At 40.0% G+C, this 27,348-nt stretch overlaps 1 protein-coding gene across 5 annotated transcripts in view; it reads right to left on the reverse strand.

The window, feature by feature from the left end:
- The window catches only part of PPFIBP1 (PPFIB scaffold protein 1), a 166,780-nt gene that overhangs the window by 124,271 nt on the left and 15,161 nt on the right, over nucleotides 1-27,348 (reverse strand). Inside the window, exon 2 of one of the 5 annotated variants that reach the window (XM_087442634.1) lies at nucleotides 21,490-21,669. The exons of the other annotated variants lie outside the window; for them this stretch is intronic. The gene's annotated coding sequence lies outside the window, so the exon portion shown is untranslated. The remainder of the gene's footprint in view (nucleotides 1-21,489; nucleotides 21,670-27,348) is intronic. 5 annotated transcript variants of the gene reach the window in all.

A 27,348-nucleotide genomic window follows, 5' to 3' on the forward strand; every position in this document is an offset into this window, starting at 1 on the left:
CACCCTCTCTCAGTCCAGGTGCCAGCTGGTCACACAAGATAAAAGAGGTCTCTGAAGGAAGACTGGGAGTTTCGTGGTCACAAGGTGCCCTCATTCCTTGTGTCATTCCGAGGACTGCAGGGTGTTACAGTTTACATGCGCCTCGGTAAGTGGATGGATGATGTTATCATTATAATTTAACCAAACTGACCCCCACAAAATGCACAAGTGCCTTAAAGTAACCACAGACAGATAATAACACCAATAATGCAAGCACAAGTGAACACAAGAAACTGGTGAATCTGACACCTCCACTTGTTCAAACTGCACAAACCATACACGAGCCCTAGTAAAGACAGCGTTGTCACAGTGAGAAAGGTTTCTGAAAGAAACATGTGCGTTTTGAAAATAGAAGTTTGAAAATATTTCCATTGCCATTTTTTTTTGCCCAAATAATGTCATATCCATAATACCTCTCCTATCTATACTCTCTAAAAATGTAAACACAGAATTTTCTAAGGTCTTAAAATGCACAAAACACAGAGTTTTAGTTTTTAAAGGTCTACCAAAAATAGGAAAACGCAGCATGTTCCCAGTCTTTTTTTAAGAATTAATTAACATTAAAGAAGAAAATGATAGCTCCCATTTACTGAGGGCTTACTATATATTATGGGTCAGGCACTGTTCTCAGTGCTTATGTGTGTTAATCATTCAATCTTCAACACTATCCCTGATGGTGAGACTATTATTATAACCTCATCTCATAGATGTAAAAACTGAGACACAGAGAGATTAAGCAAATTATCCAACCTAGTACATAGCCAAAATGGGATTCTAACCTAGGCAATTTAACTCTTGAAGGTCTGCTCTTAACCATTCAGAATCCTACACTAGATTGGAATTTACTGGCAGATTTCAACCAAACTTTTGTGCAGCTGGTGGATTAAAAATGAATAAGTAGCGAACACTGCATGTCTCCCATTTGGATCTACATGTACTTATAAATTAACTTTTTTAATGATGACAACTTAAAAAATAATTACATAAATAAATTGAACTTAGAGACCTTAAAATTACTGTATCAAAGTGGAAATAGATTTTTTAAAATATGGAAGCATATGCAATCGCATTCCTTTCACTAAAATTATTATTGATTGAGAGGGAAAAAAAGCCTAAAATTTTAAAATCTGAGTATTTATTGATGGTTTTTTGTACCAGTAATGAATATAAAATTATTTTTAAAACTTTTATTACGTCCTTTTAATTCCTACCTTTGTGTGTTTACAATATCTAATATATTAGTGTAATAATGTATATATTATTTATAACAAATATACATTTACTGGAGGAGATGTTCACAAATTTAATGACAGCAGTACTGTAACAGCAAGTTTTAGAGACCATTGCAGAAGGTTTTAAAGCAGAAGAAAAACATAATCAAATCTGCATCAAAAAGATCACTCTGGAGACAACATCAGAGGATGAATTTGGAGGCAGGGGATCAACTACGGTTTCTGAAGTCCAGAACCAGCAGTGAGAATGGAGGGAGGAAGAAGGCTGAGAAAAGCCTTAGGAGATTTATCGAGGTACGAAGGAACAGTGATGACTCTATGGTTTCTGATTTGTGGTGACAGAGAATTCAGAAGAGAATATAAAACCATGTGTGTGTGTGTGTATGTAGAAGGGATGATAATTAAATTTTGATCTCATTGAGATTGCAATGCCTGTGGAACCATAGGATGAATGCATACTATGAAGTTGGGAAAACAGGTCTGGGGAGTTCAGAAAAGAGCCCTGGGCTCACTTGTGGTTGAGCTTCATCAGTTTCTAAGTGGTCACTGACAAGATGGGTTTTGATAAGCACACTGGGGGAGAATACCCAGAGACAAAAGGGAACTAACACTTACAGAGAAGGTCGTGGCAGCAAAACCATTCAAGAATTTTAGGAAGGAAGGAAGGGCCTGGGAGATGGAAGAGGTCCGGGAGAGGTGGACCGAGAAGGCTAGGAAGGGTGGCATGCTGCAGGCTGGCAAGGGGCAGGCCGCGTGGCTAAGTGACCGATCACATCCCCACGCCATGAGTGATGTGAGAACATCCTGACATCACATCTGCTTCCAAAGCAAAACGACACCCCTCTGCCACCACTCCTCACCCTTACAGATTTGAAGTTGAAAGAGATGAGCTTGGTAAAGACAGGCATAGTGTTAGCAGCTTTATATTCCACAGAAATCAGTGAATAAGCATAATCAACAGTTAGGCTTAAGTTGTCAAAAACAACTTAGTGCATCAAGTCATCACTGAAAAAAGAACATTTCCCCTATAAACCTTCATTTTCAATAGTCAACTAATTAAAAAATACATACAGGTGCTTTCTGAGATTAAGAAAAAAAACCTGACTCAGAAAATATGAAAAAAAAGAACTGATGCAACTCTTGCTACATTTGCTTAACTGCCAGACCAGCAGTAACTGACAATTCCTCTTTCCTATCAGACCTGACGACCCTACTTCTTCAGGATATAAAGAGGGGCTTTGGCTTTTTCAGGCAACTGTGGATCCATTCATGCCTTCTCTCAAGAGGAAATAAAAGCTAGATAAAGGGCAAATTTTACTATTTTTCCAATGTCTTTAAAAATTTTTTTAATCTGGAATTTCTCCATAATGACAAAGAGATTTAAACTTTATCTTGGGTTTGAATCAGTGTCCTGATCACACCTACTTGATCTGAATATTAAGCCAGGATTAAAATCTCACAGTCTACAACTCTCTCGAACTTAAAAATAGTACCATAAGTTGAATTTACCACCTCACTTTTTTCCGAAGATTTTTATTACGGAAAATTTCAAAGATATACAAACATTAGTAGGTTAATACAATGAGTGCCCTGCACCCAGCACCAGCTTCAACAATCACTATTCATGGCCAATCTTGTTCCATCTATACTCTCTCCCACCCACACCCCCAGACGACCTTGAAGCAAGTCCCAGAAATTATATCGCTTCTTCCATGGATATTTCAGTTATCTCTCTAAAAGATAATATAACTGTCAGACTATCATCATACCCCCCAAAATTAGTAATAATTCTTATTGTCAAGAAGAATAATTTCTATTTCAATACCACCACATTTCCAGTCAATGATCACATTTCCAATTATCTTATAAAAGTCACATTTTATTTTATTTTATTTGTCCTCTTGAGGAAGATTGGCCCTGAGCTAACATCTGCCAATCCTCCTCTTTTTTTTTGCTGACGAAGACTGGCCCTGGGCTAACATCCACGCCCATCTTCCTCCACTTTACATGGGATGCCGCCACAGCACAGCTTGACGAGTGGTGCGTCGGTGCACGCCCAGGATCCGAATCCGCGAACCCCGGGCTGCCGCAGCAGAGTGCGCGCACTTAACCACTTGCGCCACCGGGCCCGCCCCTAAAAATCATATTTTAAAAAACCATTTGTTTGTTTGTTTGCATAAGAATCTCATCAGGGTCCACCATTGTGGTTGGTTGATAGGTCTGTTAAGAGTTTTTTAATCTGTTAAGAATTTTAGGTTCCTCCTTCATCTCTTTTCTTTCTCCTTGCAAGTTATTTATGGAAGAAACTGGGTTGTTTGTCCTGCAGAGTATCCCACAGTCTGACTGCATTCTGAGGTACAATTTAACATGTTTCAGCTCACCTTTAAAATTCAGGTTGGTTAATTTTTTTCCTGCCTCATGTTGATAGATAGATATTGATATCTCATGGTACACTGAACAAAACCAGCGTGCTTTCTATTCTGCTGACATTACGTCATATAGAAAAGAAACTGAGGTACAATTTTCAAGGATGCTATAAAATTATAATTTTACATATATATACATATAATTATAAAATTATCTCTGGGCAAGAACTGAAGTTGAGCCCTGGGCTTATAAAGTAGTATTTAGATAACAGGAACAAGGATAGGAAACAAACGTTCCAGACAGATCCTTCCCTTCCCTCCCCAACTCCCGCTGACAGTGTACAGAGGGTAGAGTGGACTCTAGAACAAGCAATTTGGGTTGAATCCCAGCCCCACCGCTCTCCAGCTGCATGGCCTTCAACTAGCTCACTTAACTGCTCTGTGCTTCAGGGTCCTTATCCATAAAATGGAGATACCTCACCTCACCTACTGTGTGAGAATTGACAGAGATAATTTAGAAAAAGAGCATGGCACCCAGTAAGCACGCCAAAAAAAAACAACAAGAAAAAAAGTTGTCATTATTATCCTTTGTTAATCATTATTATCCCTAATTAAAACTAAAAATCTCCTCCTCAAAACTAAAGCTTAACTTTGGGGGGACACTTATTTTCTTCCCCCACTAAGTGACTACTCTAAATTAAGTTTTACCCTATGGCTTTTGCCTTACTTGACTTCTCGCCAATTTCTGTCTGCAATGGTACCTCTGAACAAAAACTACCCCTGCTGTGTGATAATATATCTTCCATATTCTGCAAACAGCAGGCAGAACCAGACGTCTTTGAACAGTCAGGGAACTAACTTTCTTGGCTGTTTAGGAGGCATTCAAGTGAAGGACAGAGATTTTTTTTCCTTTCACTAAGAGCGTACCATGTGCCAAGCAAGGCATTTAGCACTAGAAACTTCATGAATTCTAATCTGCTGGGTTTTAGGGGGGAAAAACCCAATGGTTTTGTGTTTTAATTATTAATAACCCAAAAGTTCTCATTTGAAATATGTATTCAGTACCTACCACTGTGCTAGGTGTTGTAGGGGGTGAAAAATTAATAATTAGGCACAGTCTCTGGAAAAAAAGTTTATAGTCCATTAGGAGAGAAGAGAGGTATGCTAATAATCCATAATGTAATGTAACATAATAAAAAATGAGAGGGGCAAATGAAATGCTAGGAAAAAATCAGGTGGGAAAAATAATTTACAGTTAAGGGTAGTTACGGGGGGCTATTTAAAAAGGAGATGATGGGTAAGATTAAAGTTTAAACAATGTATAAGATTTCAACAGACCAGAGGAAGGACGAGGAGAAGCAGGAAGAAAGAGAATTTCACATAGAGGAAACAGGAGCTTGGAGGCTGAAGTGTGGGGAGTGTTCAGGAAACAGCAGTAGCTCTGGTTGTATGGAGTATGGCATGCATGAAGGGACAGCGAGAGAGGTGATGAGATCCTAAAAGCCCTTTGATGAGTAATGGTAAGGAGGTTGGACTAGATTTGGTAAGTAATTGAGAGATTTTGAGGTTTTCTGAGTCAGTGAGTGGCGATCAGAGTAGTGTTTTATATAAATTAATATGGATGCATGGAGGTGGGAGAAGACCACTTGTATCCTAATTCAGAAGTCAAGAACCTCTGAGTGAAGTCAAGAAGAAAGGAAGATACAAATACCAGCTATATTTTGGATGGAGAAAATACGACTTGGTGACTGAAATGATAGAAGAGGCAAAGGAGAACTCAAAGATGGCTGCAAAGTTTTGAACCTAAATGTCTGGAAAAGAAAAGTGGCTCCATTAACAAAAATGTAAGTCAGCTCAAAGAGCTGGGGTTGGGAGAGAGGTGATATAATGAATTCCATTTGAATATGTTGAATTTGATGTACCAGCAGAACACAACAGCCGAACCAACAGGAAAAGTGTAGAGAGAAAGCCAGTGAGAAATCTTGGAGAAATAATATATTTAGAATGTAGCAAGGTGACCTAGAGAAAACAGATGGAGAAGTAGTGTTCGGAGAAGAACATTCAAGTTAGGACAAATCATAGGATCCAAAGAATGAAAGAGCTTCAGAGGAGTCATGAAGACAAAAGACAGATTGTAGAGATCAAAGAAATGAATGAAGAAGTATAGACAATGAATGAAGACTCCTTGTTTAATAAATTCAATATAAAAGAATAAAGAAACGATGGGATGTTAGCAACATAGGCAAGAGCACTGAAGAATGAAAAAGAAAAGAATGGAGATATTCTAACTGTTTTTATGCAGATAAAAGGGAGAAAGGAAACAATTCAACACCTGAGACAGGAAGGAAAACCAATGAAATGGAGACGAAAGCCAAAGAAATGGAGACAAATGGAAATACAGAAATATGTTAAAGTGAAGAAAGAAAGTGAAGGTTGAGAATCAAGGTGACTAGCTGCCAGATCTGTTCTGTTAGCCTACACAGAGTTTCAAAAAATGTGATTTAAACTCATAGAGATTTCACCTAGAAAACCAGATACTTGATTTTTCAACAGAAAATGGGGTTAACACTGGGCCCAAGCTTCCATAGGACAACAATTGCTGCTGTCCCCACCTTAGACATGGCTGACACCCTGCAGTTTACCACACTCTCCGCCTATCACCTCATTCATTTTAGTAATTTTGATGGCCCCTGTTGGCAGTTAAGTTTGCGACCCCTGACCTAGATCTTTTCAATGAAAGAAGGAGATGATGTCATCCTTAGAGAATTAAGTGAGGACTACAGACTAAGACTTGAAAACTGTGAAAAAATACTGTAATAGTCATTGAAGGAAATGGGTTTGGAAGTCAACAGATGAATAATCAAAGGATTGCTGTCTACTAGTCTGCTGAAGAGAGCAGTGATTCATCATTTGGCCTGGCAGTGCCCTAGAGCATGGAAACAGAGGTCATAGGACAGTCACGGAGTAAGACAGGAAGACAAGGGACCCTAGGGTGCTAGTGGGGACCTCAGTGAGGAGAATGGCCAGCACCTGCCCTCGATGGGGAGTGCGCAGGGGCTGGTGGTCTGGGAGAATGAAGACGATACATCATGGGAGCAAAGAGCAGATCAGGAGGAAGGAAAGGAGGAGGTAGGAGAGACCTGGAAGGCAAGATAGAAAGGTTTTTCCTGGAATTCTTTTCGCAGGAACTTGAAAGTGTCATCTGAATAAAAATTTTAGAGGACACACATCAAAGGCTAAGTGGAAGAACTGAGAGACTCTGGGAGGAAAGTAAAAGTATAATTAGTACAGAAGGGAAAAGTTAGTCGTGCAAAAATTTACCTTTAGTGTATCTTCATCTCCCTGCTATTCAACTCCTAGAAATCAACTAGAATAGATTTTCTTTTACCAGAAAAAAAAAAAAAAAAGAACAGTGAAAACATGACCAGACTTGGTAAATCACAACAAAACAAGTTCAGAGAACTATATTTTTGTGAAATGAGCCATGCGAATGTTAAAGAAGACTATTTTAAACTACACACATGACCTCCTTTCAAATATTCTTAAATACGATTTTGGAGATAAGAAGTACACTCATTCTTTGTTCTCATATGCAGAGGCCTGTATACATTATCTCAAGTTTTGATGAAGAAAGGAGATCAAAAGTTCAAAGTTTAATAAGTTCACAACATCTCACCCAGCAAATGCATCAAAAGGGAAAAAAACAGTCTTCATGACCAGCTTGCCCCGTGCCTGAACCTTTGAGGTCTGCATATTCCCTGAGTCCCTTTATGTTTAAAAGACACATACAAAAAAAACAAAATGGCATAGTAAATTCAGAGAATAATTTTACAAGGTTACACCCAGACTGGCAGGCTGGCAACTCTGGGGGGAGAACAGAAAGGGATGGTAGTGCCACGAGGGAGCACTGATGGGGGAACTTAAGGCTTTATCTTCAATGCTCAAGTTTTTTATTTTTACAATGAGAATGTATTTGTAAATTTAAAAAATAATAATAATTAAACTTTAATAAAATGAAGCTAAAGCAACCTTTCTAATAATCAAAGTCATGTAAATCAAAATAAGACCCTGTATTTCATGTACTAAAAAGACTGGTAAGACATGATATTTGTAAAGGTGTGGGGCAACAGGAAATCTAACACAGTGTTGTTGCTTTCGTTGTTTTCCTCTGAACAAATAATGCATGCCCATGACACAAAGTTTATAAAGTACAAAAGGATCTGTTCTAAAAATTAAGTCTCCTTCCCTCTCCTATGCCCCTGACACCCAGTTCCTCTCCTAGAATCAACTACTGTTAAGAGTTTCTTGGATGTCCTTCAGAGAATCTACTAAATCATGGGAGGGAGTGTAAATCGATACGCTTTATTGAAGGACAGTTCAGCAGCATCTATCAACATTTTAAATACACACACCTTGTTACCTAGCAACTCCACTTGTAAGAGTGTACAAAAAATGATCTATGTACCCACACGCTCGCTGCAACCATTTTAGAGATAATGAATCATTGGAAACCACATAAATGTAAATAAAGATAATATATCTGTCCAGTAGAATACTACGTAATCATTATAAAACATGAGAGAGTTATATATACAGATCTGGAAAGGTATTTCATGACAGTGGGAGGAAAAAAAGGAAGCTGCTAAACAAAATAATAGTATGATAGCATTTTTGTAAACCAACAAAAATTTCTAGATTTGCGTATGTGTGTATGAAAATTGTATATGTCTGGGAGGATATTCAAACAATTTTTAATTAACGTTAATTACAGAGGATTAGACACGGGAAAAGAGTGAAGAAAAGAGGAGGGAAGACTTCCATTTTTTAATACTATGATATGATTTGAATGTTGCAACGAGACATATGGCTTTGGTATCGAGAGTTTTAAGAATTAAGTTAAAAAATAAGCTAACAGAAATCAGTATTACATGGATGAAAATAGCCATCTGTAAACAAATTTTGCATGCATGTTATTAAAAAGACTAAGATATGGTAGGTGCAGACTTAACATTCAAGAGCCACTCCAAAGGCCCAGGCATGAACTAATGCATGATTACACTGAAGGATGAACAGGAATCATGCATGCTGAGGGCTGCTGGACACAAGAGTCCTAGAGCTGGTGAGGCGAGAAAGAACGGCCCAGCCATCCACCAAATGCAAGTCTGTCTCTCTCCTTATAGACCCAAACTCAATAACTTTCATGACATGATTGAAAATACTGCAGATGAACAAAGAAAAGTGACGGACATGGAAAGAAAGAGATCTAAGAAAATAAAGGTATTCCTGAATCTAGGGATTCCTGAAGATGTCCAGGAATACTCCTAAGGTCCACTTTCTAAATTTCAGCCAGAAGCCAAAACTTCCTTCCTGAAAAGGTGGTCACCGACTGTAGAAGATAAACTATAATCCAGGAACATCTAGTACATTCGTCATGAGGAAGTGCTGGGATGAAAAAGTTGCTGAAAAAGGAGAGTGAGACGATTAGAACGCAGTAGTGTCCCTCTATCTCCAGCGCTGATCAAGGGAAAGGATGCATTCACTGATTCCATGGAAGTTTCCCAGACTTTCTAGCAGATAAGCTTCTGGAAGGGAGAATGCTCTGTGAGGCAATGTTCATTCAGAAATGCTACAGCTGAAGATTGGTAAATGTTTACAGCAGCTTCACCCAAACACCCTTCCAATATTGGTCTTATTTCTCAAACTCACTGTATTCATTTTCTATTGCTGCCATAACAAATAATCACAAATTTAGCAGCCTAAAAAAGCACCTATTTATTATCTCTCAGTTTCTGTGGGTCAGAAGTCTGACCCACAGTGTGGGTGGAGCCCACGGCGTGGCTTAGCTGGTTCTCTGCTCCAGTTTCACAGGCAGAAATCCTCGTGGCAGCAGGGCTGTGTTCCTTTCTGGAGGCTGTGGGGATGAGCTCATTCAGATTGCTGGTAGAATTAATTCCACGTGGCTGTAGAATTGAGATCCCCATTTCCTTGCTGAATGTGGGCCAGGGATTGTTCTCAACTTCTAGAGACCACTTGGTTCGTGGTCTCCTTCAAAGTCAGCAATGGCGGGTCAAGTCTCGCTCAGCTTGGAGGCTCTGACTTCCCCTTCTGCCTCATCTCTGCACTGCCTCCCTCTTCTGCCCCATCTCTCCGACTGGGTCTTGGGCTTTTAAAAGTTTAGGAAATTATTTAAATTGGGCACACCGGGATAATCAAGGCCACTCTCCCTATCCTAAGGTCAGCTGATTACTAACCCTAATTCCACCTGCAGAGTTCCTTCACAAAAGTGCCTGGATTAGGGTTTGCTTGAACAACCAGTAGACAGGAATCTTGGGGGGACATCTTTAGAATTATGCCTACTGCATTCATTTATATTCTGAGGTAAAAAATTACTGACCCAAGTATTTCAATCCACCTGGTTTTTGCAGAATCTAAATGAACTGGCATTGCTTTTACATGAGTTATTTGATTAAACTTGCAAATACTCTGCTAAATAAATATTATCGTAACCACCTTTATAATCAACAAAACTATGGCTCAGAAGTTAAGTAACTTGTCTGAGAACACAAGAGCTGAAAGTGGGAGAATCAGAATTAAACCCGGTTTTAGCAGTCTTTATTATAAAGCCCATTTTCTTTAACATTTCTGAAAACACAGCACAATTATGACTTTAAAAAGGAGTGGCTTAGTTAGTAATAATGGAACAAGGCATATCGATGTTTAAAGTGGAGAGGGAGGAAACCCAACAGGATTTAGCAACCAATTGGTTTTGTAAATTAAAGGTGAAGGAAAAAATAAAATCAAAGCCAACTACCATCTGAAGGACAAACTGAGGTTAACAAATCATACAGGTCCAATGAAACCTCAGTAATTTCTACCAAGAGGGCAGGGAAGACAATTTACTTTATCAAAAGTCTTAATTTAAAAAATTACAAAATAGCCATATAATGAAATAAGAGTCCTAATGCTAACCAGGCTACAAAATACCACGTATGAGAATGTGCACATATGTGTGCGCACACGTGTGTGTACATTTTCACACACAATACTTTCATTTCTTTCATTGAAGGAATATTTATGGAGCATCTCCTATGTGCCAGACACTTGTCTAGCTGGTGGGAATAAAGCAATAAACAAAACAAAGGTCCTGCCTAGAAACAGCAAGTAAATAAATCAACAAGTGAACATATAAGAGATAGTGATAATACCAGGGACAGAATAAAGCAGAGCGAGACAAGAAGGTCCAAGAGGAGGGTTGTTATTTTACATAAGCTGGTCAGGGAAGGTCGCGCTGATGTGGAGCCATCAGAACACAGCCCTGAAGGAAATGAGTGAGCCATGTAGTCCTCCAGGGGAAAGCATTCCAAGCAGAGGCAACAGCAAGTGCAAATGCCCTGGGGCAGGAGTGTGCTTGGAGAACTAGAGGAACAGAGAGGAGGCAGTCAGTCGAGGCTGGAGCAAAGTAAACCAGGTGGGGAGCAGGAGGAGGAGAGGTCAGCGAGAGAAGTTAGAGAATTGGGAAGCGGGAGATGACGCAGGACTTTTGTGTCATTTTAAAGACTTCGGATGGGATTTCCTTCTGACGGAGATGAGAAGACATCAGAAGGTTCTACATACAAGAAAAATAGCATAGTTTATAAATAAACAAAGAACTGAAGTTCAAAACACCAAATCTAGCAATAATTGTGTCTTCATGATGAGATGATTATTTATGAACTTTTGTTTTTCAGTTTAAGTTACTATTTAAAAGAAAAGGTTTGGTGCATAGGTTATCAAGTTAGTTTTCAAGTGCACAGAAATGAACCTAACAGTGGTTCTAGAGGGATGGAATGCTTAGGTTCGAGGGCCCTGGATCAGGAGGGCTGGATTTGCTTGCTGACTTGGTACCCACTCAAGCTGCCCATCCCTGTCAACCTCAGCATACTTAGCTTAAAATAGAGGCAATAATACCCCTCTCATGTGGCTGTTTGGATGTAAGTAAAGCACTTGCACAATACTGAGCTCAGAGTAAGAGCCCCAAAAGCGGTGACCGTTAGGATTACCTCTGAGCAGAGATCAGGCCAGGCCTACTTAAGGAACCACTAAAACGTGCAGTCCTGTAATCTGTAGCACACACTGGATACAGATCATTTGCTAACCTGGCTTTTTCCCTTCGTCTACCCTCTGCAAGTTTCTCTCAAAGATGATACCAGTCCAATCTAACTTAATTACCAAAACCCAAACTGAGAGAATCCATGAGGTTCTGCAGCAAAATCCAAACCACCAAAACAAATACACCTATCTTGCATTTAATTCATTCCTCAGGTTTTGTGAACTCATCTCTCCTCAAGCAAATCCAAGATCCTTTATTCCAGTCAAGTTTTTCAGTCAAGATCTAAACCAGCCAATAATTTGAATTTAAAATACAGGATTCTTGACTGCTGCTTGAGAACAAAAAAAAACCCTTAGATTTTCAAAGATTAAGAAAGCAATAATATATTTTATGCAATGACAAACTTCTGGTTGCAAATTTTGAAAACATTCAAAAGTGTAAAATTTTCCATGTGTAATATTTACCTGTCAACACAAATTCTCTCAACAGATGAAGACGAACATTACACAGACTTTATTTTATCATTAAGGAAAGCCTCAGCCACTTGCATTTGACATTTTAGTTTAAATGACAATTATGGTGCTTTGTTTTCTGAGGGGGAGGAATAAACAACTTTACCATCTCTATGTGTCCTCTCTAGAGAATGTCAACTGGGCCCAATTACATTTATCTTTCATGTAGGGAAATAGCAGGGTTTGTTCCACATTCGTGCTGTGTATGTGCATAGAAATTTCACCATTTAATTTTTGCGTCTGGAAGGAAAGGAGCTTATAATTACGCCATGAGGTATAACTATAATTAGGTTTTCAAATACCATAGGTATCCCTATGATCCAATTGTAAAATAACAGAGTTCTGGTACTGTGTTACTGCATTGGCTTTTTTTCCCCCCTTGAACCATCACATTCCTCAAACCTCAGGAAGCATGAGAAAATCTTACAGTTAAAATGTTTTTTTTTAAATAAAGAAACTAAGCTAATACAAACTGTTATTAGTATTTAGCACTGATGAGAATTTCATTCACACTTGTTGATACTTAAAAATCATTATTATGGGGGCCAGCCCAACGGCATAGTGGTAAAGTTTGCACACTCCGCTTCAGCAGCTCAGGGTTCGCAGGTTTGGAGCCCAGCTGCAGACCTAGACACCACTCATCAGGCCATGCTGTGGTGGCGTCCCACATACAAAATAGAGGAAGACTGGTACAGATGTTAGCTCAGGGACAATCTTCCTCAAGAAACAAGAGGCAGATTGGCCACAGATGTTAGCTCAGGGCCAATATTCCTCCCCTCAAAAAAAAAAATTCATTATTATGGCTATTGAGTTGTATCCAGCAAAATAGGTTAATGGCAAGTTTAAGGTGTGTGATATATAACACGTAACATCCTATATAATTATTCCCACTTTTTGGTACTGCTCCCATTCTGGGAAGGAGGGAGATAAAATAAAAATAAGCACTCTCATGGGCCAGCCCCGTGGCTTAGCAGTTAAGGGCACACGCTCCACTACTGGTGGCCCGGGTTTGGATCCCGGGCGCGCACCGACGCACCGCTTCTCCGGCCATGCTGAGGCCGCGTCCCACATACAGCAACTAGAAGGATGTGCAACTATGACATACAACTATCTACTGGGGCTTTGGGGGGAAAAAACGAGGAGGATTGGCAATAGATGTTAGCTGAGAGCTGGTCTTCCTCAGCAAAAAGAGGAGGATTAGCACGGATGTTAGCTCAGGGCTGATCTTCCTCACACACACACAAAAAAATAAGCACTCTCAATTCTTGGTTGTACGATCTAATTAACGGAAGTAGCCTGGTTCATTTAAAATCACAGTTATAGGTTCTAAACACCAAATACTCTTGGAAAGACGTGGAAAGTTTTTAGGGAAAAGATCAAGGTATGAGAAACAGAACATGTAGACATGCTAATAAAGCATCTGTAAAATATAAAATGCCTAATAATTTTATTCTGAAATATTTCAAACATACCCACTGCATTACTAAAATCCTATGAATGTACAAAGTGTACAATTTATACATTCAAAATACCCAAAATCATACGGAGTAGGGTAACACTATGTCAAAGCAAAGAATTGACTCCAGGAAATAACAGAATAGAGCCTCAAATAAAATGGGATCCCTTAAACAATGGGGTGAGTCTCAGCTCACAGGATTATCAGAAAACAAACAAAATTAGAGAATCTATTTAGAAATCTGTAAGGGAAAGAGAACTTTGCTGAGTACTTGGAACTACAAGAAGGCCATTCACATTCCAGAAACTCCAGGTTTGTTCTCAGTAAATCTGCATCACTCATTTCTTATATAAAACCTATAAGGGGGCATTTAGCACTCAGAAAAAATGTAATCTGTCTACAGTCTTCGAAACTTTTTATGAACTGACCTAATGGTAAAAATAACATGAGCACAGAGCTGATATTCAAAAGGCAGAGCTTTCGTAAGCAGTAAATGTCCCCACATAGACATCTATATAAAGCACCATTCTACAGACTTTTTAGGTACTTGATCAACACCTTCACATTTTTAATTTTTCAGATTATTCCCTTTCCTTGAGTAAAAGTAAGTAAGTACTGTTACCATGATGTTACTCCTAAAAAGTTTAGTTTGATACAAAAAAATCTGAGCAGGAGGAAAAAAATTTTCCTTCATTAATTTAAAAAGAACTCAAGAGATTTCTAATGCAGACTCCCTCTTCATTTTCCTAAAATATATGTGAAAACAGTCATGGAGGATTATCAAATAAGAGGACTCAATGCAATTTCAGATTCTGAAATTAAACAAAATCCTGGGCACTTGGACAAGTCACTAAGCCCTGTCTCAAAGTTGCTTTTATTTGAGGAGAAGAGGAGGATCTACAAGGGGTCTTTGAGATTTTAAAATTCTTAATCCCTCTCTCTCCCCCTCCCTCCAAATATATATGCTTGAGCAAATGTAAAATAATCACTTTTCTTAGAAACACAGGCCTACATAGATTAATTTATTAGCCTCCAAGAATCCAACAATTCCAAGAAGTCACACCACTTTGAAATCTGAAGCAGAGAGGTTAGATGATTTATTAGTAATTCTATGAGTCATTCTCCTAACTTTTTCTCCCCTGGTCAGTGCTGGATATTAGGGCTGTGTTTGCCTAAAAGCAGCCTACAAGAAAAAAACTCTTTCAAAACAAGACAAATCCAGACTGCCAACATCAAAACAGCGAAAGTTTCCTGTTCCTTCAGTAAATGACAACAATCTTAACTTGGACAACATTCAGTTTTGGGGAGAAAGAAACAATAAACATGAGACTCCATTTTGAATTCCTAACTCCTGTAAACCAAATCTCGTATCAAATCTTTCACAAAATCTGTATAACCAGCAATGCAGGCTGAGCCCACAACAGCTGGTCTTTTATCAATTTTCTGGGTATTACCATGAAAACTCCTGTCTGGTGATATCTCAAAACTGGTTTTTCATTTGATGATAACAACTGTTATCATTGGCAAAGAATGGAAACATTGTTAAAGATGCAAGTCTCATACAATATTTATTTCTTTCAATATGTGTCTGTTTCATAAAATACAGAAATGCATGTTAATGTTCTCTGTTACTCCCAGATAGCCCCGGGAATGGCCATATTAGCCATCTATATGTCAGAAACCTTACAGTCAGGCATGTAGGAAATTGAAAAACTATAATGGACCTTTGATTTCTCAGCAAAGCCTGAAACTAGCAAATCAACCACAACAAGATGACTCAAAACCAGCTTGTTATTATGCCAAAAAATACTCCAAAAGCAATAGATGTATTCAGCAAGCAGTTTTATTCAGTGGACTAATTGCTAATTTCAAAATATTCTGTATTCATTACTCATAATTCAACTTAAGTTTCACAATTCAAGTTCTAAACACTGAATGGAAGTTTAACATTGACCAACAAATAAGTGGGGTTTTTTCCGATGCACAGCCTCTTTCAACCACAAGGCTATGATTTAAGCTATTCATATTTTAACGTAAAATGATGCCCAACATGCTTAAAAGAATAAATACACTTGGATCAGGACATACAACAGGGATCGGGACAATTAACACAAAACAGGGGCTTTTTTTCCCCCTCAAAAAAAAAAATTTCTTAAAAGGATTTACTCAATGAAAATACAAGCTTGCTAATAGGTAAAAGGCTTTAAATGCTTTAATTCTGCCTTTGTGGTGCTGTATCATAGCCAAGTGATTGTTACTCCTTAGAGAAAGGGGGAAGAGTTGGGTTAAAATATCTTCTGCCTTCAGTCCTGATTTATGATTTCCTCCCTTCAAAGAAAAGCACTATTTCTGCCAAGAAGAGGAAAACAAGGCTTCGCTTTCACATCAGGGGAAAAAACGGTAGCAATATTTTTTGCATATAATAATCACTGTTATTTAGCCCACTCAAGCAAAACACAAAAGCAAACTAAAAAAATAGAACTCTACAGTCCTGGCAGGATCTACAGAAAATAAGGATCAAGGAAAGCCACGTTTAGAGAAATTTCCAGAGCTTTCTCAGCCCTTATCAGAAACAAGCAGTTACTGTGCTATATGACCTGTGCCACAGGAAGGAGATGCCTTTCTTCCACCATTCTATGTTTCTGAATAGAATAATTTTTGAAAAGAACCAGGAAGAGTTAGCTATTTTACAAAATCATAGAACCTTATTGTTGAAGGGGAACTGAGCCAACATCTAGATTCAAGGGCCCACTCAAAGCCTGTATGTATTTGGGTGCATCTCGATGAATCTGGCCACCTCCCATAAATGGCCAGACTCATTCAGTTACTGGAAGGACCTGCCTTCCCTCAGACTGCCTGCCCCACCCCAGCCTCATCACCAGTTGTGAACTGTCCTCAGGGACCAAACAATACAAGCCTATTCTCTCTTCTGCTTGGCAAGCCAACAGAAGTTTTATAACAGCGGTCCTGTCTCCCTTAACTTCCTAGGACGTCAAGTCCCAGTTCTTCAAACCCCTCCTAATGGGACACAATTTCCAGACCTCTAGTCACACTATCTCCACACTCCAATGCTGGAAACCTTCCAATCTGGCAACATTCCCCTTAAAATGGAGTGTATGGAGTCCAGCATAAGAATCTCCAACATGGAGCACAAAGAGACCATTATCTCCAAGGAACTGGACATGAACTTGCATGAAATCTGCTAAACGTGATTAGGTTTACTTTCCTTAACTTGCCATTAGCAGAGCATCACACTTGCGCTTGGCTACAACCCCGGGGAAGCTTTTGTCAAACCAAGTCATCTCCATTTTTAGTGGACTTTTTAAAATGTAAATTCACAACATGACACACAGTCCTGCTAATTAAAATATTATCAGCTTCACTTTACCATGTCATCTTGTATGGATTACTTTCTGAATTTTGACTGTCATCATTTGTCTCTCCCAGCTTTGTTTCAACCACAACTCCCAGTCACTGGTAAAAAATGCTGAATCAGAACCCTATGGTGGGCGCTTCTAAATCCCAAATCATTTCCTCCTAATGCACATCTTTTTTTTTTTGGCAAGGAAGATTCGCCCTGAGCTAACAACTGTGCCAATCCTCCTCCTCTTTGTATGTGTGATGCCTCCACAGCATGGCTGACAAGCGGAGTAGATCCATAACCAGGATCCTAACTCCGGCCGCCGAAGCAGAGCGTGAGGAACTTTAACCACTCAGCCCCTACACATCTTTTTTTTTACCAAAGAAAATACAAATTTTCATAAAGCAAGCATTTTAAATTGAATGAACACCTTCACTAAGCTGAGAAATCTGGTTAATGGCAACATGTGAGGAAAAAATAATTAGTTTAAAACAGTTTTGTTGGACTGATGACAGTCCAACAGTTATCCTGATGACACTGGGCTATGTGTTATCTCCAGAACTTAACACAAGTCTTAACGGAACTGCCAAGCTAATGTCTACAAGCTGCCAGTTTTAAGCCATTTACCATAATATACATTTAAGCACTCAGTGTTAACCAGATGGGTATTGTTAAGCAGCCCTTGGTATCAAATTAAATTCTGTTGAAACCCTGGCATTCTCAAAAGTCGCCTTTTTGTGCCCTGCTCAATTCTGAGAGACAGCAGGTTTATCCACGGCACTTAGCAAGAGTTGATTATAAAATGCCCCTTTAATCAGTTTTTAACACATACAATTCAGAAAGCATTCTAGTTATTCAGTTTGGAAGACCTGGAGGAGGGAAGAAAAGTAGGAACCATTTGATCATTGGCCACAGCCAGTTCCGTCTCCCTATTCTAATAGAGGATCTCCTGGAAAATGTTCTCAAAGGTATGGAGGATTTCTAAGGGAATCCAATGAGGGCTAGCAATTTGAATGCTGCGACTGGCAGTCCCTGGCGTTGCGCATGCTGAGTCTCTGAGCACAAGGCCCAAAGCGCTCGACGAACTTTCTTAGGGACCTTTTCCTTATCATCGCAGATAAACTTTATGGACAAGAATTGTTTTCTATTCAATTTATAGGTCACCCATTCAAAGGAAATTGATCCCCTCTAGAGAGTTAGACACATAATGTGAAGGCTACTTAGTGAGAACTCATCAGCACCAGGGACTTTTTCAACACATGTCATACAGCATTTTAGTTGTATCCACAGAGAAGGCTTTACTGGGCACTCTTGGCTTCTGCAGGGTAATTCATGAAGTTAGTTCATACATAGCGGATGGGTTATCCAGCAGGGCAGCCTAAGGACTTCAGCCTCTGGACAGTTAAAAGAGCAGTGGGAGCAACTTATCTGTCAGCCAGAAAGGGCTGCAGAAGAACGCAGCACAGCAGGGCACAAAACAGTATTCATACTGAGCCCTGGTGAGCACAATACCCAACCCAGCTGGACAGAGTGATGATAGAGGCAGCATTGTCGAGCGCCCGCGGGAGAGATCAGGCTTGTCAGTCACCGATTTGAAGGAGTTTCGCGCTCTTCATATCACTGTGAGCCCGAGTTCATCTTTATTTTCAATCACGCCCTGCCCCCTACCCGGGGCAGTGACCTGGGTTATGCCGCAGCGTATTAAGTTCAGTGTTACCAGACAGCCTTGAACCAGAGAAGAGAACAACCCTTTTTCCCTGTGAGGCATGGACTTGCAATCACAACTAGAACGCCACCTCTGGTACAGTGGGCTGAACAGGAATGCATTTTTCCTTTCCCATCCTCAGCCCCGTCTGTCCCTTAGTCCCAACCTCAATGTTTCATTCCACAGCTGGGCCTTTCTCAGAGCAACCTAAACAGTGGTTCTCTGCTCCAGGCATCCCTCCATTAAACCTATACACAGTGTCAGTGTTCTCGACTGCAGTTCAGGGCGGCTCAGCCAGACACTGGCTGTGGGGTCGACTGTCGGGGATTATTGCAGCAAAAGCGCATCTTGACCTCAAAACCTACCGCAGCTCAATTCTCTTCACGAACAGTGACTCTCTATTCAAAACATGTGGAAGGAAAATGTCCACAATACTTTCCCTTTGAAATGCAGTCTGCAGGTGATCAGAATTTACAATATAGCCTCCGTTTCAATTCACTGACAACAGAAGTCAGAGACCAAAAAACCCAACATTCGGCGTGAGGCAGGCCCCCTGGTAAATTAGTAGAACAAAAGCTGTGTTAGAATTGATTAGAAATGTTTGAGTCAAAAGAATTTTAGAGCCTGAGAAGTTTGGGACTATCTAACGCACTCCTTTGTTTTAAAGATAAGGAAACCCTGGGTCAGAGATTCCTGAGAAGGCAAACGCATCTCTGGAATGCAGCCTGCTACTCAGCAATCAGGATTCTACGTTCTGCAGTCTCTTTCAAGGTCTTCTGATATCTCTGTCTACTTCTGGACCAGAGCCTATCAAAATTTATTTTAAATGACATAAAATTTATCTATTTAAAAATATTCTGCCTTATTTCTAGACGGCAGCTTGACACACAATCTTCACATCCTTTAACAACACATCAACTTATGATAAAAATCTCTAATTCTGTGAAAGGAATTAGAGAAAAATCAAAAGCCAAGTAGGTGAGATGCCACAGACACTTTGGCCAGCCAGCGTGTTAGCATAGACGGGGCTCTCCTATGGCCTAAGAAGGCAGCACATACATAAAAGCTGTAGAAAGAATACTTGGTCGTTCATCTGCATATGACTTAAATTACACAAGCCATCAAAGAGTATTTTTTTCCCCCATATTTTTTTTGGATTTCCAAGACTTTCCATGCAGCCTTCCTCCTAAGTCTCAAACAACTCTCCAATTTACAATGCTCCTTTTAAACCATGTCAACTGCTCTTTGGAAGTGGAAAGGATGTAAATTATAAATAGAGCCAGTTCCTTCTAGCTAATGCCAGGTTTAGAAAGATGGTGCTAGCAGAGGTCTGTAACCTAGGGTAACCACAATTATTTTTAGCATCATAGTGGTTAGGGATGGAGAGATGGACATTCCCATCTTAGTATAGGTGCCACCTGTGTTGGGAATTCTTCCTGACCCCAGGACTGGGTTAGATGCTCCTAGAGGACAACGGGCACTCCTCTATCAGATCACACTTTTCTGGAACCTTAACCAGGTCTGTCATGATTATAAATGAACTTGAACTCTTAACTACCATGTTATAGAATTTACTCTTAGTACTAGCTATGTGACCTTGGGAAGTTTCTGTGTGTCAGTTTTCTCATTTGAAAATAAGAATAAGAGTACCTATCTCAGTTTCTTTATCTGTAAAAAAGACAGCATAATAGTATCCACCTCAGAGTGACTGTAAAGATTAAAATGCCCTTATGAATTAGAGCATATAACAGCACTGCCACATCATTAGTCAAACACCAACTATTATTATCATGGCTGCCCTTCCAAGTCCTAACTAATACATTAGTTGTCCTCTTATCTGTACTTGTTTTAGCTTTACCAGCTAGATAGATACCAAGCCCTTGTGTGTGATGGCGAAGCAAAACCCCACAAGCTTTGAAATCAGACAGGAATGGGGTAGCATCCAGGCTCTGCTATTTACTACATTTCATTAATAAAAAGATATTTTTCACATTTTACATAACTGAAATTGGAATGTGTCTTACATTCAGTGAAATTGGGTATTATCTCTGATCTTGAGCAAGTTATTTAATCTCTGGAAAACTGGTAATATTATCTTCCTCTCCTAGTGTTGTAGTAAGGCGCAAATAACATAATCATGCAAACCCTAAACACACCACAGGCAGCCCTGATACACCATTTCGTTTTGCACTCTTACGGGCCCAGTGTCTTGTGTATAGGAGATGCTTAGGAGGTGAATACATATTTACATATATTTAACAGAACAACCCATTATCCATAGAAATTTTTAAATAGTGCTCAGACCCATTCCAAGTAAACATATGTGGATGCCCCTGCTGGAGCAGCCTATAGAAAAGATCAGGGGCTTTAAGTACAGGAACTCTCAGGAGGGCCAATGTATGGACACCCAGCACCCTCTGCAAGGACCTGCAGCTGCTTTCAACAACCCACCCAGAGCCTTGGATTGCTGTCCAGCTCCCACATGGGGCCACTGGTAGCATCTAACTCCCTGCCGAGACTGAGCTCAGGTTCAAAGTTTGTACAGTGGGGCCACAGTATAGGAAGGTGCTTCTTACAAATCCAGTTACAACTCTTGGCATGTAATAACAGTTACCTAGTTTTGAGCACTTACTTCATTATGTTCTGCTAAACCCTTCACAATAACCCTATGAAATATAAACGACTTCATCAACATTATCGTTTTCCAAGACTCAGAATTTAAGTCACACCTTAATAAGTGACAGAAGTCTGCCTGGTTCCAAAGCCTGTGTCCTTTTCCACTGTGTGCTCTCTTGGAGGTTATGCAACATCAGCTGGAGAAGGAGGCGAGGCTCTCCCACGCTTCGAGGTCTCGCCTTCAAAACAGCCAAACAGCATCCTCCCTAGGAGTGTGTCAGATCCTCCTGCTCCTGGAGAATAGAGGTAAAAGGGGGTAGATGGGTGGGGCAGTTCTGTGTGGAGTGAGTGTTTCAGTGGGTTTCCAAGCCCCGTTGGTGCTGCCTCTGTCCTCGGACTCTGGCCAGCCCTAACAGGCAATGTTTTCTATTTGACCTTTTTCCATTTCTCTTGTTCTTGATTTATTTCCCATAGCTCCAGGCAACACCCTGCAGATCACTTCTGGTCCTTCCTTTTCTTGATAGGCTTGCTCTATCTTTTTCTTTTCTTTTTCTTTTCAATTCTGGTTCTTCAAAAGTTTCTCTCCTAATAACAGTTACTTCTCTCTACACAGTACCCCACTTCCTGGCCAAGAAGCTCTTCTTTATTTGTCCTTTGCAGATGTGAATCATAATGAAAAGTCATAGTTGGAGATTCCTCATCTGAACTTTCCAGAACGCCAATGATAAATGCACACGTGCAGCCATGTTAGAAAGATGGAGAAGCCAGAGAAAGACATGCACAAGGTTATGACTTGCCTTGCCCCCAGTTAGGATGTCTGCTCCTTGCACTATCAGATCATCCAAGACTCTAGGGATCACACCAAGAAAGATATCCAAGTGGAGAGTTCAAGAATACTCAGTGTACGTGTTCCATAGTCTCATCTTCAGCCTTTCCTCTACAGCAGAGTCACCATGCTACATTAATTTCCTTCTCATCTGAGGAAACCTTGAGAGCTTTTTATTTTATGCCATCTCCCATTTCTAGGCAATACAATAAACCAGCTGGCAGATCATCTACTTCACATGCGATCACTAAATCATCACACCCCTCCAAGAGGCTTAGAGATGTGTGTGTTTTTAACAGAACCTATCACCATGGCAGCAAGTTGTTCGGTTTCTGAATAAGGAAGAGTGACCTATTTCTTTCTCCACTAAACTCAGAACAGAAACAGGTTAGTTTCCACGACTATGGAAACATCTTCCGTGACTTGGCATTACAGAGCTCCTGGGTGGCAATGCAGATCAAGGCAAAGAATACAAGGACTACATGGGAGTTGAGGAGTATTCGCTTAGGAAGTGAAGTCCATTGGTCAGAATACACACACTCGATCACCTTTACTTGTGCCAGGCCCAAATCAAGAGACTTCCCTACCTCCAGTCCCCACAACACACTCAAACTATTGAGATGAAGGGTCAGCATGAAGGAAAACCGTGTTCACTTCTGCAGATATGACTTACTCTGCAGTTGGGAAAGATTATGTATGACTCTGGCCTTGTTTACTCAGCCCACTAATACCATAAACCTTGCCAGACAGTTTCAGACATTTGCCGACTACAACTGGCTTTTGGAAATGCCAGAAAACTGATTCATTTTTTCAAAGCATATTAACTTATCCTTTGGCACTATAACTCCTAAATCATTCTCAACCAGGACTAAAATACCATATCAGGTAATAGGAACTTCAACAGAAGCTATACTTTCCCATATTTGCCCTCCATCCTGAGGGTCCCCTGGAGTTCTAGGTTTGATGATCTGTCTGCCTTATCTGCTTGCCTGCCTTTTGTGGTGGTGACCCAGAAACTCTATAAATTCAATAATATGAGTTAAATATCCTAGAAACAACTGCATTTATGTACACATATGATTAATATTCTAAACATGTAGTAATCATGTTTGGGAAAAATCACTCAATTATGGGTCAGCAATTCCACAAATATAGAAGCTGACCCCTGCTACACCACAATCAGGTGTAAATATTATCTAAGTATCTCATAAACTTCTGACAGGCTAGAGATCTGTTTGATTTATCATTAACAAAGGGGTATGACCTCTTCCTTCAATTTTGCTAAAGGATCCAAACTTTCTAACTTTGCAGATAAAGGGACTTACTATACACTGGGATTTTGGCGCTACCTATTATTGTTTGTTTCTTTGAGACAGAGAAGTAGACACCGGTGTGCTCCACCCAGACCCCATTTTTAGGGCCAGTGTACCCATCTCTAGCTGTTGATAGCTCACAGGGAAGGTCCTCAGCTGCAGGACACTGCTTCATCCAAAGTTATGCCCCAGAAGGGGTGGCCAGCCGCCAACAACTGGTTGATTCAGGGATACAAAGGTCTAGCCTCTAGCCTCAACCGGAAACAACTCCAAAGGGCCATCCCAGCTCCAGAATCCCCATAAGGGCAGCTTGGGCCTCAGTTGCAACCTCATTGCCAGTCAGCTTCTCCTCTGCCCAACCCTGCCGCTGCCTTTTCCTTGCCCCTAAAATCCTTCAGCACCCAACTCCTGGTCTCAGTATGTTTCCAGTGAACCCAATCAAAGGCAGGCAGTTTTCTAAGTGTAGAAAGTTATTTTTTAAATTGTACTGAGGAAGTTAAAGGCCCTAGAGGGACGTGTCCTATCAGAGGCCCTATGAAAGTTGGAAAAAGTCTTTGAAAAATACTTGTGATTCAGCTTAAAAATTACAAGTTTTTGATAATCAGCTCAGATCACTTTCTACACACCAATCCAAAGCAGCCGACAGGCACAGGAGTTAAATAATGCCCAGGAGTATCATAGGTTCACAAGTAAGGGAGGTGAGACATCGCCAGGCTAGCGATTTGCACATCATGACATCATGTGGCATTGAAAACTGACACCAGAGCACAGGATGGCAGATCTGGGGTTTTCAACCTTAACTATTTTGGTATGCCCCTCCCCACATAAGACATACTTGCTTCATAACCTCAAATCCTAGGAAATCTTCATTCTAAAGCTACTTGGAAAGAACAGTTCTACAAATAAGTATGCAAATGAGTCTTGAACACTTCATTCCCAACATTCCAAACTTTTAATAACAGGGAACAATTCCTGGAACTGACAGATTGTTGATTTGTAGTATTTACTGCATCCCCGAGAAAGCAGACGGCACACAGGCCTGAGCAGGAATCAAGAGTTACTGCCCCCAAGTTGCCCAGGAGGCAGCACCATCTTCCAGAAAACCTCAAGGAACTACCTGGTAGTCATCCAGGCTCTAAACCACTTTAGAGCCCCAGGATGGAGTTAGGGATGTCACAGGAGTGGAAGTCAGAGGAAAATCAGGTATTTGCACAGTGTCTATAACTTATTACCAGAGGTTTGGGTTCAGAATATTAAAAATGTAGATAATGTATTCCATATGAAAAACTCAACTTAAAATCATACTACTGCTTAATGTTTTATAGCTTTTTACACATTGTCTCATTTGACCCTCACAGCTCCCTGTGAGGGCTGGGCTGGTATTATTATCTCAGTTTTATGACTGCTTAAGTGACTTGCCCAGGATCACATAGCTGATCAATGTTGGGGTCAGATTGCCAGATTCTTGGTTCCAGGTTCTTTCCTATAAAATTCTGCCAATTTGCAATGTTTCTACATACTTCTCCAGGCTTGTGTGCAAAGCCCCAAAACTTTGTCTCCCTCCTTCTGCCTTTCTGGCTCCCACTGTCATACTACAGATCTATATTTCACAGGAGCAAGGACTATCGATGGCAGGTGGTCCTGAACAGAGCCACAAACCACCATTAAAGGTCTCTCTCTCTTTCAATGACTTGAAACAACCCAGACCCTCTGTTGATACAGACCATGACTTCAGAAGTACGGCTGACCAGAGGCTAAGGGGATCAAGTTATATGACTACCAGTGTTCAAAGTCTCCAACTAACCTGGTTCATGTCAGTCATATACACAAGAAGAGGAAAAATGAAGAAAAAGCTTTAAACAGCTCACCGATTTCTTACACACAGTCATTGTTCTTAGGAAAGCGTTCCACCCTGGTCAATAGATTTTGCTACTGTTAGTTGAGGCACTTGGTGCATTTTACTCTTGACAATTTAGCATTCTGTTTCTGCAGTGCAAAAATGCCCAGACTAAAGAAATCAGATGGGGATTTTCATGTTTTCAGGAACAGAAGCAGGCTTCTCTCTGCCACAGGTGGATGCATTGCAGCTTGTGGGCGTGCTAAGGAGAGCTAGTGACTTTATTTACTCCAGAAGCCAGCTAGCCAGCAACAAGAAATGCCTGGTACAACTTGCTGGGTTCTCAGGCTTTGTTTCTAAGGGCTGGTGCCAAAATGATTTGGCTGGAGTGATTGGCATAGGGCTGCCCAACTGGATTGTTATTTCAGGATCACAAAGCATAGACTTTAGTCCTTTGTATCCTGTAAATCAATAGTCAAGCCAGCACCAGTTTTATTCTTCCAGACTTAATCTACTCTCTTCACCATTATCACCACTACCACCTCTGCCCCCAAACGTCCACTTTGGCTGCAACTTAAGAAATCAAACAATAGGCCCGGAATTTTAGGAAAATAGTTGCCTACTGACCATTAAAATTGGATGTGGCGTTTTACAACCTCCTACACTGTTTGCAACAGTCACGAGATTTGGCCAACAGTTCCCTCACTTTGATCCTTGAACTCTAAACAGAGGCGGGAACTTATAAATCATGTAAATTTCACTTAATCACTGACACTTAACTGTATCCATGTTTTATGTAAAGCATATACATATGGCATGAATTATATAAAAACACAACTCTAAGTTATGAATTTATATAAATTAAAAAAAGGCTTTCCCATCCTTGGCTCTCCATTCCTACCCAAGGGTGGGTGGAGGAAGGGAAAGGAAAAACCACAGGGCAAGAGATCTAAAGTTCCCAGAAGAGGAATGAGAAGGTTAGTTATTAACCCAATAAAGCCCCATCCACCTTAACCTTTCCCATATTCCAATACTAAGACGATGTATTGTTGAAAATGCAACCCTGGCTTCAGGGACAAAAAAATAAGGTCCAAGACATGTTTTAAAGAAGATTCCCAAAGGGTGTTATCTTTAACTCCACAGAAAAAACACTGCATTGGACTATAATATAAGTCTAAGATAACATTTATAATTACTTGGCTCAATTTATTAAAATAGAAAAGTCTGAGTAAACATATACTAGAAGTTGGCCAGATGACCTTCACGTTGAAATTCTTTAGGCAGAAATAGTTTAATAATATTAGTGGTGTTCTCTTCATGTGGTTAACAAAGTCTAGCATAAGAACAATCCAATCTAACCGAACTTACGTATGGTATGAAAAATGAAGATTTACTTAACTTTCTCCCAAGTTATTAGGAACTTAGTCTTTTCTCATGCTTTTCTACATCTTTTTTTTTTTTCCTTAAAGACTGCTCTATTACCTGAAATTTTATGATACACGGACAAGTAACAATTCCATAGATGATGCCAAAAATCTCAACTATCTGTAAATGAATGACTGGGGTATTGCCCTTCCAGAGAGCTGTCTGTGCTTTTTACATAAACACGTAGACAAAACAGGTTTTATTTTGGCTGTGAGTACAGTCCTAAGCTGGGGATTCATCATGAAATTCTCCAAACAGAAGGATTTCAGAAAAGCAAGTGACATCCACAAGAGAAAAGAAAATCTACTGAACAGGAAAATAAGTAGGTTAGATAAAGAAATGTTTCTTGCACTTAAATATAAATAATATTTACTAAAATTTCACAAGTCCGAGCAGGTTTACCAGTTATTCTGAAAATTTTAAACAAAAAAGAACTGCAACATTTTTAGCATTGAGACTAGGCAACAATCGTTACTGAGCTCCCACAACAAATAAGCCAGATGCTGTGCTAGGCATCTCGCATATATTACTTCAATTTAATCTTTCTAATATTCCTACAAGGTAGACATTG

Source organism: Ceratotherium simum, chromosome 17, assembly GCF_057802395.1.
Source record: "Ceratotherium simum simum isolate JZ-2026a chromosome 17, ASM5780239v1, whole genome shotgun sequence".
Taxonomy (NCBI): domain Eukaryota; kingdom Metazoa; phylum Chordata; class Mammalia; order Perissodactyla; family Rhinocerotidae; genus Ceratotherium; species Ceratotherium simum.